At 41.3% G+C, this 24,783-nt stretch overlaps 1 long non-coding RNA gene across 1 annotated transcript; it reads right to left on the reverse strand.

Annotated features, from left to right (window-relative positions):
- Nucleotides 1-1,465: 1,465 nt before the first annotated feature.
- LOC111176811 (uncharacterized) lies at nt 1,466-23,830 on the reverse strand. Its single transcript, XR_002645156.3, has 3 exons — nt 23,475-23,830; nt 21,590-21,619; nt 1,466-5,373 (listed from the first exon to the last, which is right to left on the reverse strand). It is a non-coding gene; the product is annotated as an uncharacterized LOC111176811 (long non-coding RNA).
- Nucleotides 23,831-24,783: the final 953 nt, after the last annotated feature.

Raw genomic sequence — 24,783 nt, forward strand, 5'->3', positions numbered from 1 at the left:
TGTGTATGTGTCCCTAGGTCTGAAGTGGGTCTCTTGTAGACAGCTTGTATATGGGTCTTGCTTTTGTATCCTTTCAGCCCGTCTGTGTCCTTTGGTTAGGACACTTAATCCATTTATATTCAAGGTTATTATCGATATGTATGTTCCTATTACCATTTTGTTAATTGTTTTGGGTTTATTTTTGTGTGTCCTTTTCTTCTTTTGTGTTTCCCAGTTAGAGAAGTTTCTTTAACATCTGTTGTAAAGCTGGTTTGGTGGTACTGAATTCTCTTAGCTTTTGCTTGTCTGAAAAGAGTTTGACTTCTCCATCGAATCTGAATGAGATCCTTGCTAGGTAGAGTAATCTTGGTTGTAGGTTTTTCTCTTTCATCACTTTAAGTATGTCCCGCCACTGCCTTCTGGCCTGCATAGTTTCTGCTGAAAAATCAGCTGATAACCTTATGGGGATCCTTTATATGTTATTTTTTGTTTTTCCCTTGCTGCTTTTAATATTTTTTCTTTGAATTTAATTTTTGTTAGGTTGATTAATATGTATCTTTGTGTGTTTTCCCTAGGGTTTATCCTGTATGGGACTCTCTGTGCTTCCTGGACTTGAGTGACTATTTACTTTCTCAGGTAAGTTTTCTACTATAATCTCTTCAAATATTTTCTCAGACCCTTTCTTTTTCTCTTCTTCTTCTGGGGCCCCTGTAATTTGAATGTTGGTGCATTTAGTGTCCCAGAAGTCTCTGAGATTGTCTTCAATTCTTTTCATTCTTTTTTCTTTATTCTGCTCCTTGGCAGTTATTTCCAGCATTTTGTCTTCCAGCTTGCGTATTCGTTCTTCTGCGTCAGTTATTCTGTTATTGATTCATTCTAGTGTAATTTTCATTTCAGTTATTGTGTTGTTCATATGTGTGTTGTTCTTTAGTTCTTCTATATCTTTGTTAAACATTTCTTGTATTTTCTCAATCTTTGCCTCCATTCTATTTCTGAGATTCTGGATCATCTTTACTATCATTACTCTGAATTCTTTTTCAGGTAGATTACCTATTTCCTTTTCATTTATTTGGTCTTGTAGGTTTACCTTGCTCCTTCATCTGTGATATATTTTTTTGCTGTCTCATTTTTTTTTCTTTTTTTAATGAGTGGGATCGCGTTCCTGTCTTACTGGTTGCTTGTCCTGAGGTTTCTAACACTGAGGTTTGTAGACTGTTGGGTAGAGCTGGGTCTTGGTGCTGAGATGAGGAACTCTGTGAGACCTCACTCTGATGAATATTCCCTGGGATCTGAGGTTCTCTGTTAGTCTAGTGGTCCAGACTGGCAGCTCCCACTGCAGGAGCTTTGGCCTGACCTGGGGCTCATGAACCAAGATCCTGCAAGCCACCTGGGGGTGGCAAAAAAAACCCCAAAAAACAAAAACACATCAATAACAAAGTAAAAAATAAAATTAGACTAGGAAACTAACAGATATATTAGGAGGAATATAAAAATAAAAATATAGATGAATCAACAAACGGAAGGTACATCAGTACCACAATAGTAGAAAAGAGGAGGCGGGAAAAGAAACAAATGGTGGGGGGAGGGGGGAAGGCCTTGGCTGTGGAGGGCAGGGCCTAAGCAAGGGCGAGGTTTGGGTGGTGGGTTGGGCCAATGCTTAGGACCCACAGGGGTGGAAAAGGCCCTGGGGGCTGTGGGGGGTGGCCCTTAGGCTCCAGGAACAGAAGGGGCCCAGGCGTGCCCCCCACCCCTGGTCTCAGAGGGCAGGGGACCTCACCTGGGAGCCCATTAGGTTTCCTGGACTTGACTGGGTGGGGAAAATGCTCCTCCCGTCTGGGAGGGCCCCTCCTGCCTGCCTCTCCTGATCTCCACGGCCTCCCTCCTATGCCCCCAAGGACCTATGTGGCCTGCAGGGGTCTTTGGAGGGCATGGGACCAGGCTGAGAGCTCAGCAGACTCCCCATGCCCGAGTGGGTGGGCAATCGCCCTCTCTGCTTCTCTCCCTCTCCTGATCTCCCTGGCCTCCCTCCTATGCCCCCAGGACCCACGTGGCCTGGATGGGCCTTTGTGGTGGGGGTACTGGCCTGGGAGCTCAGCAGGCTTCCCGGCCCGAGTGGGCCAGGCAATTGCCCTCCGCTCCTCTCCTGCTCTTCCCAGAGAGTCCCTCCCACCTGCCTCTCCTGATCTCCCTGGCCTCAGGGGTGCTGATCCTGTCTGGTTTCCACCTCTCCTCCCCACTCAGTCCCCCTACATCCTACCAGTTCACTTTGGGGTTCCTCCCTTCTCTTTGGGTGTCATAGTTCCCCACAAGTGGCTGGAAGGAGCCCTAGTTGTGGGGAGATGCTAACTCCGTGTCTTCCCACGTGGCCATCTTGACTCCCCTGTCTTCTTAATTTTCATAGTACAGACACAACACATAGCTCAGGACATGGGTATCTCCAACCTGGACTATCACTCACACCTTTCTCTGAGCTTTGGACTTTGGAGAAAAATTGAAAGCAACCTAATTTTCACCAACAGGAGAATTAATAAGTAACTTGGATTACATTCACATGTGATCACTATACAGTGGGCAAACTGGGTGAACTAGAGCTACACGTATTAACAAGGAAAGATCTCAGAAATATAAGGACGTATGAGAAAAACATGCAAAATGATACATCCAGGATGATACCATGCCTCTAAGGGTTAAAAACTAAAAAGTCAATAATTGTCGTGGGTACACACATATGAATGGGGATGATAAACAGCAAATTCAGGATAGAAGTTATCTCCAGGGAGAGAGTGAAGGGAATGAAATTGGGTAGATATTGATACAGGGGGCTACACCTCTACCTACAATATCATATTACTCCTTTTCTGTAGGAAGAGAACTTTCACCTGAGTTCAAAAGGGCACATGGATGCCTAGCTAGAGATTATGTTTTCCAGTCTCCCTTGCAGCTACTGTATAGTCATGTGACTAAATTCTTGCCAAGGTAGTATGATTAGAAGTGATGGGTGCGACTTCTTTGTCACTTCCTTGAGGAAATTGCTTGTCTTTTCATCTTCTCCTTCCCCTTTCCCACGTGCTGGAATATGGTTGTAATACTGTTAATCCAGTCTTAACCTGGAGGACATGCACAGTACTCTGGGGCACGTGTCATGCTCTTTGGGCCAGTAGCCTCGTGTGATGCATGTAATAGTAATTCATAACTTTCACTCCTATGTCTTATTTTATTGTGTGAATACAGGATGGTTTATCCATGGTCTTACTGATGGACATTAAGGTCACTTCCTGTTTGGGGCTATTAAGAATATTCTTATACAATTCTCCTTGCCTCATAGATTAGAGTTTCCCTATGGTATTTTCTGTCTTAGTCTCTTTGGGCCACTATAACAAAAAATACAATAAACTGACTGGCTTATGAACAAACGTTTATTTCTCACTGTTCTGAAGCCCGAGATCAAGCACCAGCTTATACCTGATGAGGTATCTAATGAGGACTCACCTCCCAGATGACCACTTTTTCTCCATGTCCTCACATGGCAGAAGGGATAAAGGGAGGTTTTTCAGGCTGCTTTTATAAAGGCACTAATCCCTGAGGGCTCCAGCCTCATGACCTAATCGTCTCCCAAAGAGCCCCCCCCACCACCTTTTAATATCATCACCTTGGGGGTTAGGTTTCAACGTATGAATTTGGGGGTAGACACAAACATTCAGCCTGTAGCATAGGAATGGAATTGCTGAGTCATAGGATATGTCTATGTTCAATTTTTCTTACTACTGTCTGGATAAACTTTTTTCCAGGTGGCTGTTACACTTGAAGTCATCACCACCTGTATGTTAAAATTTCACCTTGTTTTGATTGAATTTTAATTTTTAAATGTATCATCGTTTTAATTTTTAACAAAATTAATTACAGTAAATCGCCTACCTACAAACCTTCAAGTTGCAAACTTTCAAAGATGCGAATGTGCCCCTGTATGCCAGCTGTTGTGCTGTACTAGTGTACTTTTCAAGGTACTGTGCTGTAAGATTAAAAATGTTTTCTTTATTTTTTGTGTCTGTTTTTTATGTATTATTTGTGTGAAAAGTATTATAAACCTACTACAGTACAGTACAATATAGCCAATCGTGTTAGTTGGGTATCTAGGCTAACTTTGTTGGACTTATGAACAAATTGGACTTACGAGCTCTCTCTCGGAACAGAACTTGTTCATATGTAGGGAACTTACTGTAATCATTTCTCACTGTGGCTTTATTTTGTATTTTTCTGATTGCCAGTAAGGATAGGCATCTTTTCATATGCTTAGGGCTATTTGTGTTGCCTTTGCTGTGAAATGCCCATTTACATTTTTGCTCATTTTTCTATTGGGTTATCTTTTTCTTATCGATTCTACATCAGTGATTTGTGATTTGTCTTTTTAACTTCTTATACCTTTTGATGAATGCAAGTTTTTAGTTTCAATGTAATGATATATCTATCTTTTACTTTATGGTTTGCCAGTTTTATTACTGCTTAAGAAAGCCTCTGTAGTCTGACTTTGTAAAGATATCCTATATTTTATTCTATAATATCTATAGTTTTTACCTTTCACATTTATTTTAAATCTATAACTGATAACTAATTTTTGGATATGACCTGGGTTAAAAAGTAAACATTCAATTTTCTGGTAGATAACCAATTGTCTCAGACCCATTAATTGAATAATCATTACTCCCCACACTGATCTCAAATTTCTGCTTCATATTATTTGTGTGAGATTAATTTAGACCTCTCTATTCTTTTCATTATTCTGTCTACCTAACCCAATTCACATGCCACATTGTCTTATTAGAGCTTTAATAAAAATGATGGCGGCAGGTAGGACACAAATCTCCCACTCCTCCTTGCTCTTTTTAACCAAGATTATCTTGGAGAGTCCTGTTTCTTTGCTAACATGTCTTAACTTCAGAATCAGGTTGTCATGTTGTTCCACTGTGTTTGTGTATTCCATTGTTTTTATAGATTAATCTGGGAGAAAATTTTGGCTTTATTTCTTTATTTGTTTTTAAGTTGACTTAAACATTTCTTTTATGTAAGTTTCTCATAAGCATGACTTTTAAACTTGTTTTCTATGAGTTGAAGTTCTGGTTCAAAATTAAACAGAGACAGTAAAGATCCTAGTTAAAGAATTGTTTAAAAAAAGAAGAAAAGAAGAGAGTTTTTGTTGTGGCTTGAAGGAAAAATTAATACATTCAGAAAAAAGAATACCTTAGATGGAAACAATGAAAGTGGAAGTCATAAAAGATAAAGGTAGGAAGCAAAGCTTGTACCTGAACTTGAAGAGTGAAGTGGGTAAGTGGAGGCCAGGCTGGCTACCAGCTGGCCCACGTTGGCTTAGGCTGGCTCAGCTGCTTTCTGGAGTGTTCCCTGAGGGAGAGAGCAGAGGATCCAGAGGTAAATATTGAGGGTGGGAAAGAATGAGTTCATTATGTAAATAATAGTTGCAAGCCAGATGTTCAGAGCTTGGGTATACCTTCCTTGCCTGAGGCGGTTGTACAATGCATTTTGAGCGAGTTTTCATATCCTCAGGGACTTTGCTATCAAATTCCAAAATTACTCCCTCTCCCCAGACAGCTTCCCTCACAACTGCTGAAAAAAGAAACTGTTAGGAAGATCTCATATTGAGGAAATTTTGGTAAACTGTGTTACATGCACACAGGAAGGGAGCGGGAATTAAACAATTCAGATAATTACTGTCCTGAATGCAGGACTGTATAAAAAAGAAAGGTTTCTGCTTTTCAGTGTTTATACTGAAGTACATAAAATGAAAAAAAGAATGACATGGAGCTAATTTAAAAAAACAAAACGAAGCAGGCTTTTAGATGCTCAGATCCTATAAAAATCAAAAGGACAGATATGACTTAAACTTGCTTTACTGAAGCAAATTTCCACAACCTGACATTTAAATTGAGCTGGGGGGCACTCAAATAATCCCACAGGTATGTAAAATCGGACACTATATCTGCAACCAAGTATTCTGCTCTGGGATTTGGAGTCCCAATTGGCAACCTGGGAAAACCATGTTACTTACACTTGCTCAAATAGTCTCTAATTAGTTCTTCTGACCCTCTTGTATACTAATAAATGGCCCATTCCGAAACATTAAAATGGAATTCTTTGCATTAAAAATGATTTCCTTGCTAGTGAACATGAACTAGGTTTAATGGACAATGTTGGTTAACATTAGGTTGTCCTAATGTACAGAGGACGCTTTCCAGTGTGAAAGGATGCGAGCAGGTTAGGCTTTCTGGTTCAGTCAGAGAGCTGAGAGGGGCGTGAGTCTTCCTACAGTGGTCGAAATATTGCTTATGTTCTTAGCTTGTTTTGGGTGGGTCTATTACTTTTTGATCTAAAGAGCTGAAAACTCTAATGTGAAATTGTATAATGAGCCTTGGAAAATTATGAGCCTAAAGAGACTTTTAGATCACTTCTTCAGGTCAATTTCCAAGTTTATTTTGTTAGTGGGATAAATAGGCTGACGTGGTGGGAACTTCTTCTGGGATTCTGGCACTCCTCATGCCATCCAAGGCTCCCTTGGCACCCAGTATGGTGTCACACATAGTAGGTGTCCAAGGACTATCTGTTAGATTAATATTGTAAAATGCTTCTGAGGGACCGATAATTCAAATTTCTGGAATGTGTATTTAACAAATCAATAAACACATATTTATTGATTACCTAAATGTGCCCAGGACTGTGTCTGACCAGCCCTAAGGAAAATTTAAAAGAGGCATTAAATGTGCTCCTAGGAGACAATATTATAAGGGAAATATTAAATACGTCTCTGAAATTCTTGTTTTTATCCCCATCCACACCAGGAAGAAGCATCTTTGCTGCTTAGTTGGTTTTGGAGAGGAATATTGGATAAGCCGAGAGAGGCTGAATTACTTTACTTAAGAAGAGGGGAAAACCCCTGTAGGAAAACTTTCTAAACAAGGGGTAGGAGGCTGGGAAAAATGGTCAGAGAATGGAGTGAGAAAACCCAGAATGACTGAGTCTCATATGAGAGGGTTGTGGGTGGGGTAGAAAAGAGAGAAGTTGCTCTAAGGGGTGGATCTTTGGGGTGGAAAAGAAACAATAAATTTTTCAGAAACTCGTGCTCTGTAATGTGTAAGGTAACAAATCTCCTTGTTTTGCCAACAAACCTTCAGTAAAAATATCTCTCTTCAAAGCTTTTAGAGTCAAATTTGTTGGGAGGTTTGCAAACGGGGCTTAGACTGGTCTTAAGAGCTAGAACTAGTTGCATTCACATCTCAAGAACGTTGAAAGAAACATAACACTTGGTATCTAAGTGCTTATTTATCTAGAATAAATTATAAATACAGTAGTCGTTTTTGACACAAAAGTAGGACACATGGTTTGAAAAATATAACGTACTTATTTGGTTGATTGGTAATTAAAATTCCTGAAATGTTTATCTAATCAATCAATAAACATATTATTGGGCACCTATATGTGACCAGAATTGCATTTGATAAGCCCTAAGGAAAATTGAAAAAATGCATTAAATATGGCTCTATGAAATGATATCATAGGGATTAAAGTTTTTCAGAAAATTATAAACTATTTTGGTTTGAGGATAGCCCAGAAAACCCAGGCCATAAGGCTCACAAACTCTTGGCATGCTATTCAGAATGTTGAGTAGTAGGTCTTGGAAGGTTTTAATATAGCGACCAATTTTTTTTCCCTAAGTTGATATGGTGGGAAATGTACTCACTGAACTATATTTATGGAGCATCTGGTATGTGCCAGCTGCCCTGCTAGGCCCTAGGTACATACATAATGCATTACGATTGCCCTTCAGATGAGCGTGATGAAATGGGAAAGTGAGAGACACGCAAAGATATGCTGGTAGAATGGAATAAGCATCATGATAGCTGTTACTGCAAGTTCAGACAGATGGACCCTATCTCCCTGCTGAGCTGGGCTTTGCCTAACCAGGTGAAGAGGCAAGAATGGACAGGACAGGGAGAGAAGGTGAGGCCAAAGGAATTGGTGAAGGATGTTGACTAAATAGGAATGTACAGGGGATAGAAAGTAGGTGCAGGAAAGAGGAGATATTTGTTGAATGGCATGAATTCTGGTGGAACTTTGGCTTAGTTGGTACCCAGTACTGCAAGAGCTTCACAACTGCTCTTCCTATTTTCAGCTTAAGCTGAAATTATCAAGCAAATCTTTTAAAAAATAATGCACATTTATGCTCTCCTCTCAAAGGTCTCCCAATTTTTTGAGAAAATAAACTCAGACTCCTTATTTTGACATTTGAGCTCTTCTATAGCTTGGCCCCAACATAAAATTTTGACTTATAAAAATAGCATTTTATGTGTTTCAACCACATAACTTCACTTCTTCCTACTCCACAAATATACTCAAATTAATCAAGCTTGACTTCTTTATTGTTTCTGTATCTTTTCTAAAAATACTGCTCATTGCTAAAAGCCCTTTCCGAATGCTGCTCCGCTGTGAAGGTGCTCCTTGCCCTCCTTCACTCATCCGCAGTAGGATTTTTTCCTCATCTGAATACACATCTTAATTTATTTCTCTCTATGGTGTCTTCTGTCTTATAATTATTTATGTACATATATATTTTCAATCTCTTTGATTATAAGAGATTCAAGAAATTCTTATTGTATTCAACTTTTGGTCTTTCACTCCTCTTACAGCAACTAGCATAATCTAAGACCATAAATAATGATTACAAAGAACAAAACTGAGTGCTTCGTGGAGTTGATTGTGAGAGACTTGAAAATCCAAGGGGAAAGTGAAGTGTAGAGAGATGTTGAGTTGTGATCCCTTGGAGGACTGTTGGAAGAATCTCTCTCTCTTATTCTCTCTGTCGTGTGTGTGCGTGTGTGTATGTGTGTGTGTGTGTGCGCGTGCGTGTGTGTGTGTGTGCACGCGCATGCGCACGTTTGAGGGTCTTCTAAATATTTAAATCAAGATTAGGAAATCTCTGCCAAAAGCATTAGTAGCTGCGACTATGCAAAACCATTATAACCTCCTTATTTATTGTGTGATGAGATTGACAGCCTCATTTAAACATTGTGAATAATGCAAAATGCCTTTGTTGGGGATTCCAATGTACAATTTTCCCAACAGTTTCAATGAATGAATACAAAGTATTTTCAATGCCAGCGATTTCTGAGAACGAATTTGACTCTCAAGATTTTTGTCTCCTACTTCCATAATACAAATTTTACAAAGAAATACTGTTTGTTTTTTTAAAAAAGAAAATTATTTAGGAGTAGAGAAGAATATCTGTGGATACAGGTAGAAAGTTTGAAGTCAGTACTTGTATAGTGAAAAATAAGTATGAAAAAAATAGAAAGATGAGTATGAAAGAAACAGCACGTGCATTTGAATAAATGGTGCTAATCTACATTTGCTGACATATTTCCAGCAATAGTTTCCCTCTCAAGGTGCTCTTCTCATATCTGTGGGGGAATAAGCATTTTTTCAGATGTGGAAACTGAGACGCAGAGAGATCATGTGATGTGCTCTAATTTTCTTACTTTGTTGCTCTAGATTTTGCATTCTCTCCCCTCACTATTTAAAGAAACACTCCTTATGAGTGAGGAACTCATTACTCTGAACTCTTCATGTATCTCATACTCTTGCTCTGTTTTTTGCTGACTAATCTTTTAACCCCACATCCTACTCTAAAATGGTGAGGTGTCCAGATGCAGACACTCTTTTCTAATAATTAAGCAAAATTCCTTCTGTTTTGCTCCCTTCTCTTTCTCTGCTATTCCATCTAGCAGCTTTTATTTATTTATTTTAATTAATTAAACTTATTTATTTTTGGCTGTGTTGGGTCTTCGTTGCAGTACGTGGGCTTCTCATTGCAGTGGATTCTCTTGTTACGGAGCACGGGCTGTAGGCACAAGGGCTTCAGTAGTGGTGACTTATGGGCTTAGTTGCTCGGCAGCACGTGGGATCTTCCTGGACCAGGGCTCGAACCCGTGTCCCCTGCATTGGCAGGCGAATTCTTAACCACTGCGTCACCAGGGAAGCCCCCAGCAGCTTTTAAATATTGCCATTGGTCTTCATTTAATCTAGGTCTCATATCTGTATCATTATTCCTATTTTTTTAATAAAAAGAATGAGGCCCAGAAAATGTGTGAGACTTCCCTAAAGTCCCTGGGATTCTGTTACAAGTTGAACTGTGTCCCCCCAAAGTCATATGCTGCAGTTCCCACTCCCAGGAACTCAGAATATGACCCTCTGGAAAGAGGATTATGTCAGATGTAATTAGTTAAGATGAGGTCATACTGAAGTAGGATGGGCCCTTAATCTAGCCTGATAGGTTTCCTTACAAAAAGGAAATTTGGAGACAGGCACACACGTAGGGAAAATGCCATGTGGAGAAGGCAGAGATTGAGGTGATGCTTCTACAAGCCAAGGAATTCCCAAGATTGCCAGCAAACCACCAGAATGGAGATGAGGGCATGGCACAGAGCCTTTGTCACAGGAGCCAGCCCTATGGACACCTTGAGTTTGGACTTCTAGCTTCCAGAACTATGAGACAACAAATTTCTGTTGATTAAGCCACCCAGTTGATGGCAAACCGATACAGATTCCAACCCAGACCACCCAGGTCCTGTGCCCTTTCTACTCAGTCACAGCTATCTTTTTCTGAATAGATGTCACTTGACTTGGGTCTTAAGGTCTAGGCTAAGTTACTAGGAAACACAGAATAGGAAATGATGTCTTCTGCCTGGGTGTCCTAGAAGGTTTTATTGGGAAGCTATCATTTGTAAGGGGCCTTGATCCAAGAGTTGGAATCCATCAGATACAGGCAGGTTGGTGACGGGGAGGAATTCCAGGTGGAAGGAACAACACCTTGCACTCAAAAAAAGTAGATTACAAAAAAGATTGGGGAAAATCGATAGATAAGGAAAAAGTCTTGAGCAGGCTGCAAGGCATAAAGAAGTTTTAATATTTTAGAAAAACTTGTGGGTGATTGTTATGTTTGAGAAAAAATAACTCTGACCACAAGGATAGACTTGAGAAGAGGTCATAGGAGGCTGTTGAAATGGCTATTGTACTAGATCCTGGCCCTTAGCAGCCCCGCCCATGCCGCTGTCAGACTCATGAGCCTCTGCCATAGCCCCAGTCATCTCATTTCCTAACACCACCAGTTGGCTCAGCCTCCCCTGGAGCAAGGACTTGTTTTTTTGGCTTAAGCTGCATCGCACCTACTACAATGGGAACCAACTACACCGGGAGATTTGACTTGCAGCTGCCCAGTGGGGGGCAGGTAACACAACCCAGAAGGATAGGCAGTTAACACATAGGGTTTTGTCCAGTTCAAGACATTAGACAGGGAGGAGTTGGCAGATACACTGCTTCCTCTTTTTGACAGGCTCTGAGCAGAGGTATTATTCAATCTTGCAAGTTTGCTGCAGGTTTTTTTTTTTACTTTTTAAAAAAAATTAATTTATTTATTTTGGCTGTGTTGCTTCTTCGTTTCTGTGCGAGGGCTTTCTCTAGTTGTGGCAAGCGGGGGCCACTCTTCATCGCGGTGCCCGGGCCCCTGACTATCGCGGTCTCTCTTGTTGCGGAGCACAGGCTCCAGACGCGCGGGCTCAGTAGTTGTGGCTCACGGGCCCAGTCGCTCCGCGGCATGCGGGATCCTCCCAGACCAGGGCTCGAACCCGTGTCCCCTGCATTAGCAGGCAGACTCTCAACCACTGCGCCACCAGGGAAGCCCTGCTGCAGGTTTTCTGTGACTTTCTGTTGTTGGTGATAGATACTGTAAACAGCTCACCTTATATTTGCTTTGTTTCATCTCTTGCTTCACTTTCTTATGACTATCCTGCCTTGTCTTCCCAAAACCAAAATGAAACACCAGCATGCATATTTTTTTCTTAATCTCTGGGATAGGCTGAGACAACTCTATGAGGAGTGATACCAGAAAGCAGACTTTTGGAATGGAATTTTGAAGTTGAATTGCCCACTGGTCTGAAGGTAAAAGGATCCTTAGCATCCAGTGGCATCACAGTGATTGACACTCCTATAGTTAATTGGAAAAAGGATGCATCTGCAAAGCAATGTATTGGGAAAGGAAGTGGCTGTTACACTGGAGCATTGATAATTATAAGGACTGTTGTGTAGGATAGCTACCTTTGAGAGGCTTAGGGCACCTACTTGCCAAGCTAAAACCCACTGTTAAAGCCACAGGCAGCTTGAAAGGAGATTCTTACCTCATGTAGCCACATGACAGAATGTGCTGTAAATCAGGCCTAAGATCTTATTATAAAGCAGCGCTGCAAAGAAGACAACTAAATAAACAGCCTTGTCAGGGGTCCTAGTCAAAGTTAGATGTCCGATAGGGAAAGAGTGGGCCCCTGAGATATTTGAGTAGACAAGCCTGAGAACAGTAAGCCCAACAGTTCCTGTAAACGCTTCTGGGTGGCAGAAGAAGCCCCTTCTTTCTTTTTTAGAGAATAGCCTCCGTTTGTCCAAAGACCATTCAGTGACCTCAGGTAAAAGGTTGCCATGTGAGAGAATGCTTGCTCTTCTCAAGATGTGCGATCACCACCCCTCTAATGCTGGTAGCCCAATACCCGGATAGAGTCTCAACACAGCCTCGGTGGGGAAGTAAGAGTCCTATTTCAGAAAGACAAAGACCACAAGAACTTGCTACTATTATCTAGCAGGGATTAGGATAATATAAATGACTTGAGATATGGAATAGATATCTGAATATGGAAAAAAATCCATTGACTTGGTGGGCACTCAGCAGTGACTCAGGATTCAATGTTGAATCAAGACCACCTGAGGCTGGTTCCGGGATTTTGCCAGGATGATTCCTAGAAGCTTGGACATGATAATGGACTATAGTAAATGAAGTGGAGAGGCCAGAACTTCCTTGGCATTTTGAGGAAAGTGAGGGAAGGCCGAGGGAGGTGGATTGTTAGAGTAGTTTTGTTAGGTAAGATCCACCATTTGACTTTGGTCCCTGGGAAGGACTGGGCAGGGGAGTAAACATGAGGATATTCCCTTCACTAAGGTAATAAGGACTTCATTGGAGAGGACACCAAAATCTTGGAGAAACTTACTGGTGGCTGTTCTCTGCAAGCTGGGGGTTGACAGTAAAATAGGCCGTGGAACTAGATTCCCTGCTATCTGTAAGGATGCTGCGATTTCAGAATGTCAGGAGCCAAGTGACAGCGCTTAACAATCAGAGATAAAATGAATTTAACTACAGAATAGGAAGTAAATGTAGCAAATCAGTCATGACAATCAGGGTTCATTTTCCTGCAGGGATCTGTGGTAAAGGCAAATAGGTCATGGTAATCCTGAGAATGAGATATAGGAACAGCTAACAGAGGCATTGCTCAATTTATGTAGTAAAAAATAAAAGTAAGATAGAGCTGGCAAGTAGAAGTTAGTTGCTATAATGGAAGATTGAAGCCCTCATTCAGTTTCCAAATCTAAGTCATTTTATAGACATAGATCCCATTGATTGAAGTGGAGACTGCATCACCTTGAGGAAAGACCTCGCAACACCACCAAGAGTATATCCAGTAAATACTCCTCTGAACCTTCCGAAAAGATCGTGTGCCCATTTATCAGAGAACAGTGCAAGGGGAATACAAAACGTTTTCAAGGATCTTAGATATGTGATGTGATGTGACGTTCGATTATAATCCCTTAGTTTGAATAGGGGTTTATGGAAGGCAGGTGAAAATTGAATTGCTGGTTTCCTAGTCGGTTTTGTGGGTCCGTGAATAAAACCTGTGGTTGTTTCCCCACCCCGCTAAGGTATAGTTGGGATAGATATGCTTAGCTGTGGGAAGAACCCTCTCATTGGCTCTCTGATCTGTGGAGTAAGGTCCATTATGATTGGAAGGACCAAGTGGAAGTCCCTATAATCAGAAGCAACATTGCATCCCAGGAGGGACTGCAGAGTTTAGAGCTTTCCTTCAAGAGTTGAAGGATACACGGATAGTGGAGTTATGTCCTAACCCCTGCCTGCTCAATTCACTCATCTGGCTTCTGCAATAACCGTATAGATCATGACAGGATTACCATGAACTGGGACCCCCAACAGCAGTGGCTCCACATGAAAGTTCTTTACTGCAATAGATCAGCATAGCCTCTGGTATGCAGCGTGCAGCTACTGGTTTGATGAATGCTTTTAGATCCCCACTGACACATACCCTTCATTGTTTCCTACAGGGCTTCACAGCTCTCCCCCTTTCTGTCATAACACAGGGAACTGGATTATCGTAACATTCTTTCAGGCTGTCATGCAGCTAGCTCATCTATGTTGATGATGTCATGTTAACTACACCTGGTGAACAAGAGGTGGCAAGTGGCCTGGATGCTTTCATAAAGCACGTATGTGACAAAGGGAAAAAGATAAACCCCAGGAAGATTCAGGGGCTTGACACATCACTGAAGCATTTAGGGACCTACTGGTTTGGGACATGTTGGGAAAACTATTAATAAATGACTTGTACCTCTTATCACTAAGAAGAATGTACCTTGTACCTCTTAGCACTAAGAAAGAGGCCCAGTACTTGATGGGTCTTTTTGGATTTGGAATGCAGCATGCATTACTTATTTATCAAGGTGATTTGGAAATCTGCCAGTTCATTTCTGGGCACAGCGCAAGGATGGCATGTCAGAGGTGCAGGCTGCAGACAAGCTACCCTGCCATTTAGACCATCTGACCCACTATTTTCAACAGTGCTAGAGGTAAACGTCATGGTGAATAAGGATTCCACAGGAGAAGAGTAGCAGTGTAGACCTTTAGGGTTCTAGAGTGAGGCTACTCTCTCTTTTTAAAAATAGCTCCCTGGATGTTTCAGAGCCCTCATAGAGACTGAGTTGCTGATTACGGGACAGCGAATGAGAATGGGACCAGAGCTACCTCTCATGAATTGAGTGTTTCTGGATCTCGTGCCTCAAAGTGTTAAATGGACACAGCAGCAAATCGTCATAGGATGGAAGTGATACAGTCAGGACCAGACCTGAGCACCGGCACTGTTGAATGTACAATCCACTAGCAGCAATGACTAACAGCCCTTGTATGCCACTGTTTTTTTGGAGAGAAGAGTCAGCCACATGGTGGCAGGTCAATGACATCGAACATCTTTCATCTTGGAGGAGGCAGTAATTTATCCTTACCAGAACGGATAATAGATTGAAGCAGATGAATTTGTCAATATATGACCATTTTTGTCTTACATAGCTGACAATTTCATGTGGTTCAACCAAGTACATTATTCTGGATGTAGGTATGGAGGCAGAACCATGCTATGCCTTCCCCCAAACATGTCTATACCCTAATCCCTGAAACCTCTGAATATGTTAGGTTACATGGCAAGTGAGAATTAAAGCTGCAGGTGGAATTAAAGTTGCTAATGCGCTGACCTTAAGATAGAGAGATTTTCCTGGGTTTTCTAGGTGGACCCAATGTTAATTCTAATAGTCCGTAGAAGTAGAAGAGAGGATTGGAAGAGAGAACCAGAGAGATGATGGTGTAAGGACTCGGCTCAACATCGATGGCTTGGAAGATGGAGGAAGGCAGCCATGAACTGTGGGTAACCTCTAGAAACTGGAAAAGGCAAGCAGAGAGCCCCCCAACCCCGGCTAGAGTCTCCAGAAAGGAAAGCACCCTGCCAACACCTGGATCTTAGCCCACTGAGATCCACGGCAGATTTCTGATCTACGGAACTGTAAGACAATTCGTGTTGTTTTAAATGACTGATGATTTGTTAGAGCTGCAATAGGAAACTAATACAGTTGACCCTTGAACAATACGGTGCTGACCCCCATGCAGTCAAAAATCCACATATAACTTCACAGTCAACCACTGGTATCTGTGGTTCCATATTTGTGGATTTACACAACCTCACATCATGTAATACTGTAGTATGAATTCATTGAAAAAAAAAATCCACATGTCAGTGGCCCCATGCGGTTCAAACCTGTGTTGTTCAATGGTCAACTGTAGAGGTTTGTTTTTCCTGCCTGCATTGCCCATGGCAGCATGCATTTTAATCCTCTACAGAAAGCCTTGACCGTTGACCTGGTCAACACACAATATTGCCCTGGGCTAAGAGAGCCATTGTTGGGCAAAGGAGGCACAGCGCTGGGCTCATTCCCATGAAATACTTATGTCTTCCCCATGGCTCATAAGTAGGCAGCTTGACAAAATGTGGAACAGCCATTGAAGCCTCAGTTAACGCATCAGCTTAGAGGAATCTTTGAGGGGTTAGGGCAGTATATTTGAGGTGTTAAAAACCAGTATATGGAGCCATGTCCCTTACAGCAAGAATGTTTAGGATGAAGAATAAAAGGACAGCAGAAGGATTTATCTATTTGCACTGCATTTCTTTCTCTCATTTACCTCTTATCCTAGAAAAATGTAGGCTCTATGATGTTAGAACTGGAAGCTGTAAATACTGTTTGGTCCCTCTGGGGTTTCTGTGCCAATAAATCAGAAGGCAAAAAGGAGTTACTCTAAAGGTCAAGGTAAATGGTACTCTTTACTCTCAGGAGCCAGAGTTTCTACTACAGAAGTAAGGCAGGAAGGAACATGTCCGGAACGGACAATATTCACTGGATCTTCTCTTGGTTCTCTGTGCCCTCTGATAATTTTGAACAGACTATGGTAGCGATCGCAGCCTGTCAAGGACAAGGAAGCTATAGCTCAGACACTTCCAGAAAGGAGGGCTAGTTCACTCACTAGGTAAGAAATACAGACCAGCTGGAGTTCTGGCCAAGGGAGAGGAAAATCTAAAATGGATAGAAGAGAGAAATACATGTTAAATGTCATTAAGCAGCTGGGAATGCAGCTTGGGCTGCTAACCTTCTTTAAGCTCTTTTAGGAGATGGCAACAAGCACGATCTTAGATGACTGGATTTGTACCTCCCTCTGGGGAAGAAGTGGGGACATCTTCTGTACATCTAAGACCTGTACTTTATTAGAGGTTATTAGATTGTGAGCAGAACTGAGTATCACCGAGTAAACTTTAACAGATTCGGTTTGTGTAATCCCAGACTTGCCTCTCCACCCCAGTCTCAGTGATTTGCCTTCTTTTCTGTCCAGATTGCTGCTAGCAACTGCTCACACCATTTCGTGCTACGTTCTGAGTAACCTTATGGTCCCAAACCTCCAATTGTTTACACCTTCCCCAGGAGGTGAGGGCTGGGCTTCGGCACAACCTCCATGCTACACGCTGCAACTGGGGAGCCAGAGTAGCTCTAGTGCTTAGTTCCTACTTGAGAGGGTACTTGGAGATTCCAACTTCTTCAGTAGTTGTCCAGAGGGACCCAGAAACCAAGATGGAAGTGTAAGAAAGTTAAAGCCCAGAGGAGGAGACTTTGACCAATAAGAGATGGAAGACAGGATCTGAAGAAAATCTGCTTATGCTTCTTCTCCCATAGATTCTTCCTAACCGTGTTTCCATTCTATCTTGTGGAACTGAGGAAGCACCTGGATTTCCTTGAGAAACTGTGCCAGTTCGGAAACAGATCACCTTGTGCTTCCTTTTCCTTCTTCTCCACCTCGCTTTTTCCTTCCCCTCAGTATTAAGTGTTAGCACTTTGGCTTTGTCCTCAATTCTGATTTTGAGAAAACTGGTCTGAGATATTGCACTTGAGGCATGTGGAAGACTTGAACTACGTGAGTCATAGTGCAGATGGTAAAGAAGTGTAGATGCGTGAGCTAATTTGAGAGAAGAAATGTCTGTATATGCTATTGCTTTGGATTGGAATTGGAGAGCTGAGGGAGAGTAAGGGAGTCAATTATGAAACCTTTGAAGTTGATGGTATTGGCAACTGCTGAAATGATGTGTTAACTAAGATTTCAAATATTAAATGTCTGGAGAGAAGGTAACGAGCTGAATTTTCAATAAATCCTGCTTGAGGTGCTGGGGGACATCCAGGTGTTGAAGTCTAAGAGGAAGTTGGAAATGCGTTCTCACAGCTAAGGTGGTGGCTTTAGTAAATGAAAGGCGGAGGTCAGCTCACTACAGTGTAAATTTTTTGTACACATAGATTGTTGTTTTTTTTTTTTTGCAGTACACGGGCCTCTGACTGTTGTGGCCTCTCCCGTTGCGGAGCACAGGCTCCAGACGCGCAGGCTCAGCGGCCATGGCTCACGGGCCCAGCCGCTCTGCGGCATGTGGGATCCTCCCAGACCAGGGCACGAACCCATGTCGCCTGCATCAGCAGGCGGACTCTCAACCACTGCGCCACCAGGGAAGCCCCACATAGATTTTTTTATGGCCACATTTCTGGCAGACATGGAGGTGTGTTTCAGCAGTAAATATAACACCTTTTGGAAGATAAATCATCCAATAGCATTTATTTGAATGTCCCCTGCCCTAAAACATTTTAACACTCCTGTCCTTTATTTCTTCCAAATCATCTATCATTTATCCTTTCCGTGCTAAGGCCACACTTATCCACAGGGCCGGCTATGATGTGCTATCAGAGGCCCCCGTAAGCCTGCTCTGTTTCAGGAAGTATCTCTTCTACTGCCTTGCTCAAGCTTGATTTTCACAATTAGTGGTTCTACTATTGAAATGAAAGATGTAATTTATCAAAACTCGGGAGGTCATTAGTGGATTTGGAGAGACTGAAAGTAATAGATTCTCTCTGAGGGAAGAGAGAGAGAGAGAGAGAGTGTGTGTGTGTGTGACAGAAAAAGAGTGAGACAGGGAGTTAGGTGATGTCATCAAGGTTGTAAAATAGTGGTTCAATTAAGATTCTTGTGTCAGTCACTTGGGTTGAATCCTAGCTGTCTTGTGTCTGGCTCATTCATCTTGGAAAAGTTACTTCGCTGAGATGCAATTTTACCACATCTATAAAATTGGACATAATCATAGTAAATGCCTAAAGGGTTGTTATGTGAATTAAATGGAAAAATGAATGAAGGGCATTTCGTTTATACTAAGCTCTCAAAAATTCTTAACAATATTTTTTAAAGTATGAATTGTAAAGCCAAAGACAAACATTACCTACTTTATAATTCTGTCCGGAAAAGGGCTTTTGGATCATTTGTTAGTAAATTTAGATTTGGGATACATTTTTTGTCATAATTTGTATTCTTTATAATTTAATTAAACAGAATGATTCCAAATGACCCCTGCCCCCCACCCACCCTGTGGAAGTGCCATCTACCTGCTTCGCTTCTTGGCTTCCTGAGAAAGTGGTTTCTCAGTGTTAAGGTCTCACCCATTTACTTGGCAGGTAGATGGTCTGCTTTACCTCCAAAATACACCTTAAACTGTCCATCTCTCACCATCCACATGGCCTTGACAATGGCAGTGACCTCCCAATGGGACTCCAGTTTGCATTTTTTCCTCCTACAATCTGTTCTACCCTCAACACAGAGATTGTAAATCAACTCCACTCTAATTTTAAAAAAAAAGAACCGTTCAGTTGATTTTTGTTTTGATAAGAGTAAAATCCAAACTCCTAACCATGGCTTCCAACGTCTCCCATTAGTAGATTTCCGTCATGTCTCCCATATCATTAACAGCCACAGGATCTTATTCTACTTCTTAAAATATCAAGGCTTTTTGCTTCTTTCTTGGTTGTTTTCTTTCTTGGGCCTTTTCACTGGTCTCATTAGCCTGAAATGCTCTCTCCCTGCTCATGATGAATCACAAGTTTGTGTTCACAAATAATCACCCCTTTCATTTTCTTTATAGCCTTTATATCACAATTTTCTTGTAATTTTCTTGTTTCTTTTTAATTTCATTTGTATAAGCCTCTCTCTTCTATAAGAGCTTCATGAGGTCAGGTGGCTTATTCCTATCTTGTTTATTGTTGTATCTCCAAAGTTAAAAGAGCCTGGCATAGAGCAAGGACTCAATAAATATTTTTTAGTGAGCAAATGACTGAACAAATGAACGCGAGGAAGTATTATTGACCATCCATGTCTCCATGACTAACAGAGTCAGAAAAGGAGGTGACAGTGAAGACCACCCACATGATGATAATATACTAGATGTCTGTGTGCCTACGGGTAGTGGAAAAGAAGTAAATATGAAGGTTTTAACAGTTGAGAAAGTAGTGCATAATAATTGCAAACACATTGTTTTTGTTTGTGTGTTTTGTTTGCCAGCGATTGTTCTAAGAAATGTAAGCACGTTAATTCATTTAACTTTCACTATAACCCCACCAAGTAGAAGCTGTTATTAAAATTCCTATTTTATAGATGAGGAAACAGTCACAAAGGAGTTCAGTAAGTTGATGTTCAAGATCACACAGTTAGCAAATGTTAGGGCAGGATGTGAATGCAGCAACCTAGTGCACATGGTTACCCTACTCTATGATTCTCTAAAGTAGTATAACAGGCTCATCAATGTGACACTTATACTGAATGATGAAAGCCAGGACCATAATCTCACAAACGTTCATATCCACTTAGTAGTTAATTCACTGCCTTACATGTGATGGTTGTGTATCAGACTGAATCAGAATATCATCAGGGTAGGTGAAGAAAGAAAGGTCTTAAGCTAGACCTTAAAAATCAACAAGTTAGGGGGCGTCCCTGGTGGCGCAGTGATTGAGAGTCCGCCTGCCGATGCAGGGGACCTGGGTTCGTGCCCCGGTCCGGGAAGATCCCACATGCCGCGGAGCGGCTGGGCCGGTGAGCCATGGCCGCTGAGCCTGCGCGTCCGGAGCCTGTGCTCCGCAATGGGAGAGGCCACAGCGGTGAGAGGCCCGCGTACCGCAAAAAAAAAAAAAATCAACAAGTTAGTTGGGAGAATATTCTAGAGATAGGCAGGAAAAAATGATGATTAAACAAAAATGGGGAACATGGTGATAATAAACACAAACGATAAGATTTTTATAGCATCCAGAAAAAAAAGTAGAATAAATGAATGTGTTTCCAGGGAAAGAAAGACATTCAAAAGAAAGAGGGTAACTTGACTAGAGAACACAAATATATGAGAAAATTGGCAAGAAGAACCCTTCAGTGGAGAAGAATGACTCATGAGTCTTCATAGCTTGATGAAAATATCATCTCTTGGGAATACACAATTTCCATTTCTCTGATTCCAAGCAGTCATTCCTTGGTATCCACGGGAGACTGGTTCCAGGACAGCCCGGCAATACCAAAAACTCCCACATGTTCAAGGCCCTTATATAAAATGGTGAAATATTAACACATAATACGCACATCCTCCTGTATACATTAAATCATCTCTAGATTACTTATAAAACCTAATACAATGTAAATGCTACGTAAATAGTAGTCAATACAATGTAAATGCCATGTGAATAGTTGCCAGCATGCAGCAAATTCAAATTTTGCTTTTTAAAACTTTCTGGAGTTTTTTCCAATTATTTTCAACCTGCAGTTAGTTGAATCCGTGGATGTGGAGCCTGTGGGTACGGAGGGCCAACGGTATTTACCAGGCAACCTTTGAATTTAAATTCAATTCCTCAATGTTTCCTGACCTAGATAAGAAAGGTCTAAAGTCACAGACAGAGAACAGACTTGTGGCTGTCAAAGGTGGGGGGAGTGGGGGAGGGATAGACCGGAAGTTTGGGATTAGTAGATTCAAACTATTATACATAGACTAGATAAACAATGAGGTCTTACCGTACAGCACAGGGAACTCTATTCAATATCCTGTAATAAACCATAATGGAAAATACCATGAAAATTTATATATATATATATATATATAACTGAATCACTTTGTGTATAGCAGAAACTAATACAGCATTATAAATCAACTACACTTCAATACAATAAACTTTTTAAAAAAGGTCCAAGAAACTAAAAACACAGGCAAATTGTCTGCTTTAAAGCAAAATTTTTCACAGAAAATTATTACATTTTCTCTTGATTATGATTGCAAGCAATGCTGCTTAAGCACTTCATTTATGCAAGGAACTCTTTCAGGTGTGGGTGTGGTCTAAATGTGTGGCATAAATGTGAGTCTTATCATATAGAGGAGCTGACCATTAAATTCCTTGATGGGTAGTCGTGGAGGATCAAATTCTGGCTGCACGCTGCCTCGAGATAATATGTGTCCACCGTAAATGTCCCTATTTCAAGGGAGGGCATAAACTTTTGCTATCAGAGAGTTTGCTCACTTGGCCCTGTTCAACCTTAATTCCTTCTCTTCCTCTACCCTGGGAACCCGTACTGACCTGGTGAACCAGCAATGAACATTCCTCAACTAAAGACCAAGATAATGCCTGGCCTTTCGTGGTAGTGACATCACCATATTGGTGCCATGATCCCCGTTTTAATTGTGGCCGGAGCAGGGGGGATACTTGGGAGACAAAAGTTGTGTGATCTTGGCAATAGCTTGAAAGATTTTTATTATTTACTTGCATCAGAGAGCTATAGATAAATAAAGCCTTCAAGCCGGTTTTAAGAGTGTTTGTTTTCAGTCAAGAATATGTAGCCTGATCTCTCTCTCTCTCTCTCTCTCTCCCTCTCTCTCTCTCTCTCTCTCTCTCTCTCCCCCCCCTCTCTCTAGTACAGACACACACAAACATGGGTGTGTGCGCGCACACACACTGCCTTCTCCCAGCGTACAATTATATAATATTCTAATGTTATCATTCCCCTGACACAGACTCGAACCACATGCATCATACAGGGTGAGTACTGAGGAAAGGAGCATGGGGGTAACAGTATTGAAAGACTTGAATGAATTTGTTTCCTCTTATTCATGAATAAGAGGAATTTATCCTACTTGTCAGCTTCCAACATTGTATGATTTTCTGCATTATCCCAAGAGCTTTGGTGCATGGGTCCCTCCCAAGCTAATGTTAATGAGTTGACATAAAAATACTCATAATTACATAGATGTTAAATAAAAACTAGGATACAGATAAAACACATTCTAAGACAAAGGGAGTGGAGCTCATCACAGAATGGCTCTGTTTACTGGTTAAGAAACACAGGCTGGGTGTCTGTAACATTGCTTTGTCCTCTTGCAGCTGTGACCTTGACTCCCATGCATATGTGGCAAGGCCTCAAATCCTTCTGCAGTCTTGACTGAAATCAGTCTGAACTAAATACGAGGCTTTTTCTTCTCTCCCCCTTTTTTCCTTCATTCCATTACTTTTTCATAGTTAATGTCTATGTGGAACTAACTGGCTTCACTGTTTTTCAATTCGTACTCCCCAAAGCCTCCTCTGGAGCCATAAAGCCATGAATAAGAGGAATTAGCAAACAGAAAGCCTATGATTTTAGAGTATCTGGGGTAAATGGAAATATAATTAGTCTGGTGCTGGTTTACAATTAGGAGAGGGATTATATCTGCCTTTGCTCGCTATCTATGAAGGTAACCTGGAGAAATATGACTAATTTGGAGGAGAATTATCACTTTAGCCCATAGCTCTAGTTCAGCGTCTCTCTCCGCTAGCTGTGGTAACCCTACCAGCCCCTTCTTACAGAGAAAGCCCGGGCTACCACCCCTGCTGCTTTATAAATGCTCTCTTCAACCCGAAGGGATTGTACTCACAGCACAGTGCAATTTTCATTTAGAAACGGGCTTCCAGTCGTGTTGACACACCTCATTAGCTAAGCCCTGCCTCTTAAGTCAGGAACTTTCATACAGGTGTTAAGTACTGGAGGAAAAAAAAAACCTAACAAGTAAACGAAGAAAAGCTTTATTGTTCACCCAGATAAACAAGGGAAGACAGGGTTCCTATTCCAAGTCCCTTGTACCGTGTAACTTTAAGCTTTATTATTGTTGCTGCTGTTCTGTCTTATCTCATTTCTCTTCACTCTAGGGTGGAAAGTTACATCATTTGTAGATGATGAGGGTGCAGTTAGATATGGGTTCAGCTTTCTAGAATTATAGAAAAATGGCTCAATATTGTTTTTCTCTCCATGGCTTTCACCACTGTGCATTCTTCTCATTGTCGGATGTGCCATTTGCAAGTATTCAGTTAAATTTATTTAAATGTTTTATTTTATCAGCCTCTGCTGAGGGTACCTTTTGCACTTTATTTTACTTATTGGTTTATCCGATGAGCTGTTTCTCAGTTGTCTAAAGGAGTTTGTGTACTGTTAACTGTGGCAGGTGTTTAAGCGTTTGGCAGGGTTTGTCACTTGGAAGAGAACCAACCCAGCTTGGGCCATGTCCTGTGGTAGTAAATTTCAGCTCCACCGTAGGTTTCTCCTGATCATCGATGATTTACATGTCAGGAAGAGCATCTAGGAGGTTCTACTGAGTTAGATGACTCTGCCGTCCTCAGAAATATTTAATGAATCAGTTCTCATTATAAGAGAAGACTGGAGACAACCGCTCATCTATTTTGCTCTTTTTCTTCCTGTTTCTTTCTAAGCCTTTCCCTGAGAAAGAGAATTACAACCTAATCCTGCCGTTTGCAATTAATATGTGATTCTTGCCTTTTCTCTGGACATCTTTTTATGTTTCACGATGAGCTTTTGCTAACAGCAGAAATGAGAGACAGGATGTCAGGAGGGAGAAGCTACTGAAAAGGCTTTACGTAACAAACCACATTGTCGGACATTACCGGAAAAAACATGGGTACAGAACGGTGACAAACACGGGGGGAAACACCAATGGCCACCACAGATAAACACATGCATTTAAGTTCCCTTAAGTTCTTTATTCACAGGTGAATGCGGAGCAGATTTTAGAATGCTACTGGGGTAAATTGATAATTTTTAGAACCAGGATGTTTTTCTTAGTAAACGCAGTGTCCCCTCTCCAGTTTTCACGGAATTGTTTTTGTTTTAGCTCTCCTTCTATGTCCTTTTCACTTGACCTATTTGTAAACTGTAATTTTTTGTTTTTGGAT

The sequence above is a fragment of the Delphinapterus leucas genome, chromosome 11 (assembly GCF_059928025.1).
Source record: "Delphinapterus leucas isolate spDelLeu-1000000601 "Yukka" chromosome 11, BTC_Dleu_Yukka2, whole genome shotgun sequence".
Lineage (NCBI taxonomy): Eukaryota > Metazoa > Chordata > Mammalia > Artiodactyla > Monodontidae > Delphinapterus > Delphinapterus leucas.